Genomic DNA, 10,842 nt, shown 5'->3' on the forward strand with positions numbered 1-10,842 from the left:
TTTTTTTTAATTGGGTCATTTGATTTTCTGGAATTGAGCTGCATGAGCTGCTTGTATATTTCAGAGATTAATGTTTTGTCAGTTCTTTCATTTGCTATTATTTTGTGCCATTATGAAGGCTGTCTTTTCACCCTGCTAATAGTCTCCTTTATTGTGCAAAAGCTTTTAAGTTTAATTATATCCCATTTGTTTAATTTTCCTTTAATTTCCATTAGTCTGGGAGGTAGGTCATAGAGGATCTTGCTGTGATTTCTATTAGAGAGTGTTCCATGTATGTTTTCCTCTAGGAGTTTTATAGATTTTGGTCTTACATTTAGATATTTAAGATTTTATCTTTAAGATTTTATCTAACACCGGTGTTAGAAAGTGTTCTAGTTTCCTCTAAAGTCAGAAACAAGACACAGGTGGACACTCTCACCACTACTATTCAACATAGTTTTGGAAGTTTTAGCCACAGCAATCAGTGAAGAAAAAGAATCCAAAGGAATCCAGGTTGGAAAAGAATAAGTAAAACTCACTGTTTGCACATGTCATGATCCTCAATATAGAAAACCCTAAAGACACCACCAGAAAATTGCTAGAGCTAACCAATGAATAAAGTAAAGTTACAGGATATAAAATTAGCACACAGAAATTCCTTGCATTCCTGTATAATAACAATGAGAAAACAGAGATATAAAGGAAACAATCCCATTCACCATTTCAATGAAAAGAATAAAATACTTAGGAAAAAATTTACCTAAAGAAACAAAAGACATATGTATAGAAAACTATAAAACACTGCTGAAAGAAATCAAAGATGGTAAAAATAGATGGAGAAATATACTGTGTTCATGGATTGAAATAATCAATACATTGAAAATGAATATATTACACAAAGCAATCTATAGATTCAATACATTCCCTATCAAGCTGCCAACAGTATTTTTTATGGAACAGAAAATTTCACAATTTGTATGGAAGCACAAAAGACCTCAAATACCCAAAGCAATCTTGAGAAAGAAGAATGGAACTGGAGGAGTCAACCTGCCTGACTTCAGAATATATGAGAAAGCTACAGTCAGACAGTATGGTACTAGCACAAAGACAGAAATATAGATCAATGGAACAAAAAAGAAAGCCCAGAAATGAATCTATGCACCTATGGATACTTATCTCTGACAAAAGAGGCAGAAATATACAATGGAGAAAAGTAATCTCTTTTACAAGTGGTGATGGGAAAACTGACCAACCCCCTGTGAAACATATGCAAATTTTATTTGTCCATTATAAGTAAAAAAAAAAAAACAAAAAAAAAAACTGAGTAAAACAATGGGATCAATCTCTTTTACAATGTACCCATATTGTTTCTTTGATAATTAAAACATTTCATGGCTAATTTAATTTGGACTTGTTTATGGAAGACATTATGGCAGCTGTAGCATTAGATCAGTAAAGGAGGTGACTGTTCCATTGAAAGTCTTGTTCAGCAACTAGTATTGTGTATTCTCAAAAGTAAAATGAGTGTCTGGATTTCTCTCTATTTGTAGCACTCCAAAGAGGATAAAGAGTGCCATGGTGAAACATTGTATTGTGGCTTTAGTATGTGCAGAAAATGTATGACCTTGATTTATATTTTGGGTGTACTCTCTCAGGAGGCAAGACGTTCTGTGAGTTCTTTACACTAAGTGAGACAACGTTGGATAAGTGTTGTATGATTTGGCCAGAACAGATAATCAACCCATTGGCAATGGCCCAAAGATCTATAAAGGTGTGACCATGAGGCCAATTGTTGGCCAACACATCCTCTGCTAAAGTAACTGCCTAAAGTTTGAACACTGGATCTGACCTTTGGGTCAGTCCTTTATTAGGAACATTCTGATTAAGAGATGAAAAATAGCAACTTTCAAGAAAGCTCCATCAAGCGTAATTGAGATGATACCATTGGTTCAGTGAATGAACTCCCTTTGGTTTTCACTGTGTTGATCCTAAGGGGATCTGCTGGTGTCAAAGGCTTCTAAGAGATGAACTCTTGTAGCAGTGAGGCATCTGACAGGGGGCTGAGCACAGGGGGAGACACCCTCTCTTGAAGATAGGGTATGCAGAGGGCCCAGGTTCAGCTCCATCCTGTAGCAAGGAGGCCTCACTAGCCATGCTGAGCTTGCAGAGTGCTACTTCCATAATCAATGGCCAAGTGGGCAACCTGATATGGAAGGTCATAGGTTCAACATCCGAGATAGTCTACATTTACTGGCAAGTCCAGCGTGTACCCACAATTGCTATACTAAGGGCATACAGCACTGGGCCAAGGTGTGCAGTTACTTGTATCAGAAGCCCATGAAACTAAGCCTGTCTCTGATGGGTTAGGGACTCCAAGATACAGGAGAGAAGGTTGCTAAAGTTTGAACAGTGAAGGAGTCTCAGTGGCCATATATGAATGCGTGTCCTATGGCAATTTAGTCAGATTCTAGAATCTTTTGACACAGCGAGTATTATTCAAGGGGCCTATTTGGAAGCTACCAAGCCAAAAAAAAAAAAAAAAATGTGTATATGAGGAAATGTTGCCTCCAGAATATAAAGGTGTTTCAAACACATTGGGCTTGTTTTAATAGTATGGGAACTAAGAAGACTAAAAGCTGCTTCTTGACACTGTCAAGATTGGAGAAGTCAGCCACTTACAAATGAATTTTCAGAAACTTAACTAAAGGGGTGGTCCCATTAACTATGTGTGTCATAGGTATCTCCTCAAAGGAGGATGTCATCAGTGTGAGGTCATAATTGTGTATCTGGAAAAAGCTAGAGATGGTGAAAATATTGCCTGCAAAGACTATGTGAGATGGCAGGTGTGGACACTGGGCCCACTGAATAGACGGATGAAGGTGTATCATGTCCCTCTAAGGCGAACTTTAAGTATAGCTGACAGGCTGTTGAAATTGGCACTAGAAAAGCATCATAGCCAAATGATTTTCTGTGACTACAAAGTATTTACCAGTTATTTGGTGGAAGCAGTATTTTCAATAATATACATGGAGCCCTAGTGAGTGGGTCCATGACACAAAGGGCACAAGTTCACCCTGAGGCATTCTTCTTGTTTTCCAGGTTTAAGATCAAGTAAAATTTGTCCCTTAAGTGCAGGAGGCCTGGGGATAACCGGTATACCCTTTCTAAACTGGTCTCCTATAATGGGTTTCAATCTGTGAAGACCTTGCTTTCATTTAGATTATATCTTTTTAAAAACAACTGAGGTGAAAAGTGTGATTGTAACTAAGGGGAAAGGTTCATAGGGTCTCATATTTTTAAGGCTGATTATAGGGGCCAAAGAGTTAATTTTATTACTCATTGCGTCAGATTATCCATGGGCACTAGAGTGTATTTGGGGGTAATGGATGTTTTGGCTATGGGAAATGCAGGCAACGCAGTAATTCATGGTTAAGGTTAGGTATATCCATTTCAATTTCATGTTCCTTTATTCCCTGGCTGTTTTTATCAGCTTGCCCAAAGGTGGGCCAGAGGAGGAACAGAAATTGATGAGGCTTAAAAACTCAATTGTCAAACCTCAAAAGTGGAATCTGATTATTACACAGGGCCACCACCCATACCTCACCCCTCTCCCCAGATGGGACCTCTGAAACACCCAGAAATACCAAGTCCTTTTCTTCCTCACCAGCGGGATGAAGTGTTCAGGAAGAAACCCTTCAGTGATCAGAAATCTTCAGTCTTCAGTGTTCAGTCTTCACCCAGTCCTCATTCCCAGTGTCTGAATAGCTAAGGACTGCTTGGTCTGGGTCCTAAACTGAAAGGATGCCACCTCCCTCTCTTCTCACACACCTGACCCATCCCTTTATTGGCTCGCCATTATCAAAAAACAGATACACAATTATATCTTTTTCAATTTGCTGATACTTTAATCACCAACATCTGAGTGTTTTGGCCTCTACAGAGGGGACCATCGCTGTTGTTTGATCCCTGTGTAAATGACTATTCCGTCAGGGCTTTCCTGGAGTGACAGCAGATTGCTCAAGGTCTCGGGCTCCAGGTGGGCACAGGAGGGTACTTGGAGAATCGTCAGGAGAACTGTTGGAAAAGCCCTCCGGGATTTCTTCATCCACCATCGGCTGATTTTCATTTTTCTTTTCATTCTGAGGGTGGTGGTTGAAGACTAGTATCGTTGATTTCTTCCCTTTCTTATCCCTTCCCTCATTCTGCTGAAGGGTTGATTTTACCTTCCTCGTGAGCTTTCGTATCTGGTAAGAAAACAAAGTCATCCAGAGAGACATTATTGAGGGAGGATGGGAAGGAGGACTTTGAGAGAACGGGTGTGCATTGAGGAGGGGTTTTGTGCCAGACAAGGGCAGGGTAGGAGATGAAGAGGAGGAGCATGAGTAGGGTAATCTGACCTTCTCACTGTCCAAGCCCTTGGATTGATCAGACATCTTTCTCTTCCTTTGTTTAGCGATTGACGCTTGTTGCTCCAAATTTACGCTGTCAGTCTCAATCTCTGGCTCTTCCTCCTTCACTTCCTCAATTAGGTTAGCCATGGTGAAGCAACAGTGCCCTACACCAAGGCTCCTGGCCTCTCTATGTATACCTTCCCAGGACAATGAAGAGCCAGATGCATCAACTTTGATTGGTCAGCAAGAAATTCTTCCAACCAATCATAGCCCTGGCATGGCTTGATATCACAAAGCACCACTCTTGAAGATCCATGGGGGAGGGGAAGGGTGCAGAGAAGTCCAGGTGCTTTCGTCTGAGAAGTGGAGTGTTTCCTCAACACCCATTAATGAGCTTTCCCAAGTTCACTTTCCATGCTTCCTCATCTTGTCTGGTTCAGTTTTTGTGGCGTAAAACTTAGTGAGTGAGTGTTCCTTGCAAACCATTCGTCATGGCCACCCTCATTCAGTGTTTAATACTGTTATCTTCCAGATCTCATCACCTAGCATTTTGTGGGTTTTTTTTTTTAATTTAATAAAACTGTTTACTTTAGGAGTTTTAGATTTATGGAATAATTGTGAAGAGTATATTCATATACTTCACAACCAATTCCCCTTATCAGCATTGTACATTAGTATGCAAAATTAGTTCAACTTCGTGAAGCAACAATGAAACAGTATTATTAAGTAAAGTCTGGATTTGATCGGATTTCCTTGGTTTTTAGCTAATGTTCTTTTGCCATCCCACTATCCTATCCAGGATACTACACTAAATTTATTCATTCCATGTTATGCCTTCTTATGCTCCTCTTTGCTGTGATCATTTTTTAGATTTCTTGTTTGTGAGGTCCTTGACAATTGGGAGTTTTGCATGTTGGATTTTACATTGGATCCTGAGTTGTTATTGGTCTTATTCTGGAAAGTTTTTATAACATCCTTCTTCCAAGGAACCTCAAATCAAGTCAGCACTGTCAGTGTTGTGGACTTCCCCATAGCAATAGTTGAATTGGCCACTCGGCTTTATCACATGGTGACACACATATTCCTCCTGGAGCCCAGAGGATCAAGATTATTTGTATTTATGAGGCATATGTGGCAGCAGCTGCTGCTGCTGCTAAGTCGCTTCAGTCATGTCCGACTCTGTGCGACCCCATAGACAGCAGCCCACCAAGCTCCCCCGTCCCTGGGATTCTCCAGGCAAGAACACTGGAGTGGGTTGCCATTTCCTTCTCCAATGCATGAAAGTGAAAAGTGAAAGTGAAGTCACTCAGTCATGTCCGACTCCTAGCGATCCCATGGACTATAGCCTACCAGGCTCCTCCGTTCATGGGATTTGCCAGGCAAGAGTACTGGAGTGGGTTGCTATTGCCTTCTCCGATATGTGGCAGCAGCAGGAGCATTTTGTAAAGTACTAGTGAATTCACCTTCCAGTGCACTAGAAGCAGGATACCTGGGTTGGATCCCCTGGAGGAGGAAATGGCAACCTGCTCCAGTATTCTCCCCTGGGAAATTCCATGGACAGAGGAGCCTGGCTGGCTACGGTTCATGAGGTCACAAAGAATCAGACATGACTCTCCTCACACACAGCCGCACACACACACATACATGCACACAAACACACACACACACAGTCATTTACTCTTAGAAATATGATTTCAGCATCCCTCATAACAACTGCTCTTCCTCCATATGAGTGAACATCCTGTCTATTGAACAGACTATCAGTTTTTCTCCTCAGTTCTGTAGAGAAAGGGGGCCAACATATGGTTGAGACCAGTGTTCACAAGGTAAGCATCATTTTTTGAGGTTAGTATCAGTCACAAGTTAGTTTTGAATTGATACACATGATTCAACCTGAGACTCATACATAAGTCCAGGTTGAAAACCAAAATTCAGAACAGCTTTAAGGAGGGTCCCAATCCAGTAATACTTTCATTATAAGCCAACTGGCTAAACTGGTGTATTTTGGTCAACTTTAGCTGGCGCTCACAAATGAAGCACAAAGAAGCAAGTCAAAGTACAAGCTAGCCAGAGGGTAGTAGCTCACAGTGCATGTTCACCAGCATACAGCAGATCCAGTTTGAAAGCCAAAGAAGAGAGAGAAGATACCTGGTGGTAAGGGACAGCAGTCTCAGTATTCTGCTCTTGGGGCCAATTGCTTCCATCACTCCACAGAGACAGGATGGATCCTTCAACCAAAATTTGGTGGGGATGTTGAGACTAATGACACATACCTCCAGAGAGCATGAAAAAATTCATCACTCACATAATGAGTTTTTCTGGGGAGAGCAGAATAAAGTCTCAAGCAGGCTCATGATAGGCTTAAGAGAGCAGAGGAAGGAGACAGGCTTGACTTTTATGGTGGTAAAAGGGTATAAAGCTGGAGAATTCCACAGATAGGTCAGGGCGTGGATGATGTGAACTCCCTTTTGGCCCACAGAAAAGTGTACCTGGGATTTTTCATCAGATATAGGTAAGTAGGGGAAGAGTTGTGGTAGGGCTCTGTTATAGAAAAATGTGATGTAAATGTGAGGAGTGTAGCACACTTTTGAACTCTCACCACCTTTATATAACCAACATTCTCATATTGTTTTCAATTAAAATGCTTTTCACTAGATTTGCTGTGGCTGTTCAGTCGCTCAGTCATGTCTGACTCTTTGCAACCCCATGGACTGTAGTGCACCAGGCTTTCCTGTCCTTCACCATCTCCTGCAGTTTGCCCAAACTCATGTCCCTTGAGTAGGTGATGCCATCCAACCATGTCATTCTCTAACCTCCCCTTCTCCTCTTCCTTCCATCTTTCCCAGCATCATCGTCTTTTCCACTGAGTCACTTCTTTGCATCGGGTGGACAAAGTGCTGTTGCTTCAGCTTCAGCCTCAGTCCTTCCAACGAATGTTCAGGGCTGAGTTTCTTTAGGATTGACTGGTTTACTCTCTTTACAGCTCAAGGGACTCTCAAGAACCTTCTCCAATACAGAAGTCTGAAAGCATCAATTCTTTGGTGCTCAATTTTCTTTATGGTCCAAATCTCACATCCATCCATGACTACTGGAAAAACCATAGCTTTGACTAGATGAACATTTGTCAGCAAAGTAATATCTCTGCTTTTTAATATGCTATCTAGTTTGGTCATAGGTTTTCTTCCAAGGAGGAAGCATCTTTTAATCATGGATTCAGTTACCATCTGCAATGATTTTGGAGACCAAGAAAATAAAGTCTGTTACTGTCTCCATTGTTGCCCCATCTATTTGCCATGAAGTGATGGGACCGGATGCCATATTCTTCATTTTATGAATGTTGAGTTTTAAGCCAGCTTTTTTATTGTCCTCTTTGAATTTAATCAAAAGGTTCTTTGGTTCCTCTTCACTTTCTACCATAAGGGTGGTATCATGTGTATATCTGAAGTTATTGATATTTCTCCCAACAATCTTGATTCCAGCTTGTGCTTCATCCAGCCAGGCATTTTGTATGATATACTCTGCATAGCAGTTAAATAAGTAAAATACAAAATGCAGCCTTGACATACTCCTTTGAATTTGGAACCAGTCTGTTGTTCCCTGTCCGGTTTTAACTGTTGCTTCTTGACCTGCATACAAATTTCTAAGGAGGCAGGTCAGGTGGTCTGGTATTCCAATCTGTTTAAGAATTTTCCACGGTTTGTTGTGATCCATGCAGTCAAAGGCATTGGAATAGCCAATGAAGCCGGTGCAGATGTATTTCTGAACTCTTTTGCTTTTTCTATGATCCAACAAATGTTGGCAATTTGTGCTCTGAATCCTCTGCCTTTTGTAAATCCAGCTTGAACATGTGAAAGTTCCTGGTTCACGTACTGCTAAAGCCTAGCTTAAAGAATTTTCAACATTACATTGCCAGTGAGTGAAATGATATCTATTGTGCATTGGTTTGAACATTCTTTGGCATTGCCTTTCTTTGGGATTAGAGTGAAAACTGACTTTTTCCAGTATTGTGGCCACTGGTGAGCTATCCAAATTTGCTGGCATATTGAGAGGAGTACTTTCACAGCATCATCTTTAAGGATTTGAAGTGCTCAGCTGTAATTCCTTCACTGCCACTAGCTTTGTTGGTAGAGATGCTTCTGAGGCCCATTTAACTTGTCATTCTAGGATGTCTGGCTCTAGGTGAGTGATCACACCCTCGTGATTATGTGGGTCATTAAAATCTTTCATGTATAGTTCTTCTGTATATTCTTGCCACCTCTTATTATCACCTGCTTCTGTTAAGTACATAACATTTCTGTCCTTTATTGTGCCCGTCTTTGCATGAAATATTCCCTTGGTATCTCTAGTTTTCTTAAAGTGATCTCTAGTCTTTCCCATTCCATTTTTTCCCCTCTATTTCTTCGCATTGATCACTTAAAAAGGCTTTCTTATCTCTCCTTGCTATTCTTTTGAACTCTGGATTCAAATGGGTATATCTTTCCTTTTCTCCTTTGCCTTTAGCTGCCCTTCTTTTCTCAGCTATTTGTAAGGCTTCCTCAGGCAGCCATTTTGCTTTTTTGCATTTCTTTTTCTTGGGGATGTTCTTGATGCCCACCTCCTGTACCATATCACAAACCTTCATCCATAGGTCTTCAGGCACTGTGTCTATGAGATCTAATCCCGTGAAGCTATTTGTCACTTCCAGTGTATAACGCTAAGGGATTTGATTTAGGTGATACCTGAATGGCCTAATGGTTTTCCCTACTTTCTTCAACTAAAGTATGAATTTTGCATGAAGGAGTTCATGATCTGAGCCACATTCAGACTGGGAGCTGACTGTTTACCATCCTATGGAAAACCAGTTGTTCCAGCGCAGTTTACTAAAGAGATCATTGTTTCACCACTGAGTTGAAAATTCAGCTTTCAAGTAAAATAAATATACCAGTGTTTCCATATGAATTCTCAGATATACTAGACAGATCTATTTTCTCTGAAAGCAGATAATCTTATACTACTGTAATTGGATACAACAAGATCCCATGTAAACGTTTCAGCCATATCTAGTCTGATGTATTTAGTATTTCTGATTAACATAAAGTTTAGTTTATCAATTTTTCATTGGCTGTTCCTAAATACTCATAGTGTTTTAAAACTATGAAACCTTTTGGTCTAAATTAGCAAGTGAAAAATAGTTAAAATACTGCCTTCATCTATTTACAATCTATTAAGAGCCATGTACTGAATGGCCAATGTAGATAGCATATTAAAAAGCAGAGACATTACTTTGCCAACAAAGGTCTATCTAGTTAAGGCTACGGATTTTCCAGTAATCATGTATGGATGTGAGAGTTGGACTATAAAGAAAACTGGATGCTGAAGAATTGATGCCTTTGAACTGTTGTGTTGGAGAAGACTCTTGAGAGTCCCTTGGACTGCAAGGCAATCCAACCAGTCCATCGTAAAGGAAATCAGTCCTGAATATTCATTGGAAGGACTGATGCTAAAGCTGAAACTCCAATTATTTGGCCACATGATGCAAAGAAATAATTCACTGGAAAAGACCCTGATACTGGGAAAGATTGAAGGTGGAGGGAGAAGGGAATGACAGAGGATGAGATGGTTGGATGGCATCACCGACTCAGTGGACACGAGTTTGAGTAAACTCCGGGAGTTAGTGATGGACAGGGAGGCCTGCCGTGCTGCAGTCCATGGGATCACAAAGAGTCAGACACAACTGAGTGACTCAACTGACCTGAACTGAACTGACTGAAAAATAACTCTAAAAAGTGTGCATATCACAGAGTGTTTTCAGCTTCTAGAGCTTAGGGTTCTCTTAAACTTTCATCATTGTACTTTGAGTTTGTAACAATAAAAATGTTAAATGATTTTAAGCTCAACCTTTTCTAAAGCAAATATTAAAAAGCAGGGGACACAATATACTATATGCAGAACGATTTGAGTATTCACTCCTCCTGGAGCTCATCAATGATGAATTGAGCAGTGACCATAATATTGTGTCTTGTATGTTCAGGGGGTTGGGATTACAGAGATGAATGACATATGCTTGCCTTTGTTGTATATTGCGTATTGGGGAAGATGAATAGGTACATGAAAATTTCTAATACAAAATGGCAATGCTTTAATGTAAGTATCTGTAGGACCACAGGAGAAATGGACTCTGCTGGCATTGGCAGCAGAGAGGCTTCAGAGTGGAAGCACCATTTGAGTTTAGCCTTTAGAATGAGGACACTTTGATTACTCTGCAGCTCTAGGTGGGGAAGGGAAAGCAATTCCTTCAAAGAGGAAGGACACATACAGTCCTATTTCATTTTGTGGAGAAGGCAGGAAACATCTTATTACGTGCCTTCTTAAATGATACTAATGTGGAAAGAGACAGTAAAAGCATCAAGGGAACAAGGGACTTTGGAAGAGTCTGATCAGGATGTAATAAAATGAGACCGCACTTTGAAAAATGCAAGAAGATTTTTCTGAA

This window comes from Bos javanicus, chromosome X (assembly GCF_032452875.1).
Source record: "Bos javanicus breed banteng chromosome X, ARS-OSU_banteng_1.0, whole genome shotgun sequence".
Taxonomy (NCBI): domain Eukaryota; kingdom Metazoa; phylum Chordata; class Mammalia; order Artiodactyla; family Bovidae; genus Bos; species Bos javanicus.